This window comes from Chinchilla lanigera, unplaced genomic scaffold, assembly GCF_000276665.1.
Source record: "Chinchilla lanigera isolate Chin_1 unplaced genomic scaffold, ChiLan1.0 scaffold00029, whole genome shotgun sequence".
Taxonomy (NCBI): domain Eukaryota; kingdom Metazoa; phylum Chordata; class Mammalia; order Rodentia; family Chinchillidae; genus Chinchilla; species Chinchilla lanigera.
Genome location: NW_004955430.1, coordinates 14,220,870 through 14,223,568, shown reverse-complemented (window position 1 = coordinate 14,223,568; position 2,699 = coordinate 14,220,870).

The window sequence follows — 2,699 nt, the reverse complement described above, 5'->3', positions numbered from 1 at the left end:
ATTATCCTAATTAACTAAGTAAATTCAAATTTGGGTAAATTTGACCATAGAGTGACTAAAAATGTAATCTATTCAATTTATAACACATCAGGCTCTCTCTGTACACCTGAAATGTACACTCAAAGTATGCTCCATCTTTGATTGTAGCTCAGGAGGAAACATTAAGCTCTAGGTCACTCTTTATAACAACTCTCTTAGCTGGGCATGGTGGCACACACCTGTAATACTTGTACCTGAGAGGCTGAGGCAGGAGGATCCCTACAAGTTTCAGGCTAGTCTGAGGAACATAATGAGTTCAAGGCCAGCCTGGACTGTATAGCAAGACCCTGTCTCAAAAGCCAAAATACAATAAATAGATATATAGATAGATGATAGATAGATTAGATAGATAAATAACTTTTTGAGTCATAATATTAACTTTTTGAGTTACTATTAAATATTGCCTTATAACTTCAACCAATCACAAAACAATTAAACATAAATAATCTATTTTGTAGCACTGGCTTGTTTTTCTTTTGTTGATACAAGTAGAAAATGATTTGGTACCAAAGTAGGTGATTTTTGAAATAGTTATCAGAATTTTTTAAAATTTATTCAATGTTTAAATCATAGCATGTGTTAAGATCACAGTTGGTGTAACACAAGCTCTACTCTCCACTTATTTACATTTGCAACTGGAGTGGTGAAGTGAATTAAAAGAATGACAGTTTAACAGGCGCTTTGAAGAGAAGACTGACAGAATGACATCTTCATATCTTCTGTTCAGATGTTAGGCAGAGTGGAGATGTTCTTAATTATTCTCTGTTTTAAACAAATCTAAACCTCTTAAAATATATAGACCACAAATAGCAGGAGCACATATGAAGTCAAGAACAATCTAAATTAAAATGAGAGCATAATTGAAGGACGGAAAGTAGAAGAGGAAGTCAAGGAACTTTGGCAGAAGAAGAAATGATGATGTAGCTGCATATAAGGGATAAGAAAATTTTTTAAAATGAGAAATTGTGCAAATTATTGAAAGGTTTACCATGCTGATAAAAGTGCTGGTGCATCGCATTTCCCAAAGTGTTAATACTTGATGGTACTTTCTTTAAGAAATGGGTAAAGCTCATACTTTGAGCATAGAATTAAACAATCCTCTTAAGGAAAAAGAGACTGTAGAGCAAGATAAAGATAAGGAATTTATCAAAAATAAATTGGACATATAAAGGTAGAGTTTTACCTGGAAGGACTAAGAAGCCCATAAACTGTTATCTAGAAATTACACAGTAAAGCCTAAGTAAGCCACCCGAGGTTGAGTATTTCTGCCACACATGCCTCCTGTATGTTCTCAAAGCATAGTACCATTTCCAGCTGCTTCACAAATTTTTTGATGGACAAATACCTAATCATCCACGAGCCCTTAAATTATGGAAAATTTTTTCTCAATATTCTTTCTTAACCAGAAAAGTATTTTCTATCATTGCATACAAATTCCTTAATTTTCCATGATTTGAAAATTTGGTATTGCATATTTACTTGTGTCAGATGTATTTTCCTTAATAAGCTGTGGCACTCTTGAAGACAGGTCTGTATGTCTATGTCATATCCAGGAACAGTGATAGCAATTAGCATATGAGAGACAATCATTAATAGTGGAATATATAAATATATGATAAAGACAGCATCTAAGAGTTTTTGTCCTTAAATGCAGTGGGATAATCCTTTGGCAAGACAATAACTGCTGCAGTGCATAGTCCAGCAAGAGCAGTAAATGGTTTGTTATAAATACTATGATTTATCACTATCTCCTCTATAGACAGAAGAAATTAAATTGCTACCTCAATGACTTATACCTACATGGATTCCAAATCAATGAAAATACAGGAATTTATACTCTAAGAAAGACCTGTCAGAAGTATGATTTCATGAGGAGGAACTCAAAAGAAAAAATATTTATAGATTCAGTTTCATGAAAATAAATCTTTCTGTGTCATCATAAGCAAAGATTTCCTCATTAGCAAAGTTAAAATGTAAATGTCACAACATAAAAAGTGGTCATTGTGTTTTGGAGAGACCTTTTTCAATAACATATACATCATTAAACCTGAGTCCCAGTTAAAAAAAAAAAATTAAACTAAGTGTGAAATTTAAACTCTTAAGAGAATAAATGCAAACTGTTAATAAATATGCATAGAACTTCATCACTTCTTGAAGAAATGTATATTAATGGATAATGTCATATGAAAGTATCCTTAGGGACTGGAATTTAAAAATTTGTTACAGTATTCTAATGACTGAGAAATAGGCATGTAGCTCTATAATATATGCCACCATTTTCTAGCTATATACATGATGTGTCACAAACTTCAAAAAGCCTTTGGCAACCACTAGCCAGAGCAATAAGACAGGAGAGAGAAATAAAAGGAATAAGGATAGGAAAGGAAGAAGTAAAACTATCACTATTTGCAGATGACATGATACTTTACATGGAAGATCCGAAAAACTCCACAAGAAGACTCCTTGAATTAATCAACAAATTCAGCAGTGTAGCTGGATACAAAGTCCCAGAATAGCAAAAGCAATCCTGGGCAACAAGGACAAGTCAGGTGGAATCACAATCCCTGACCTGAAATTATACTACAAAGCTACTGTCATAAAATCAACCTGGTACTGGCTAAAAAACAGACCTAAGGATCAATGGAACAGACTGGAAGAAA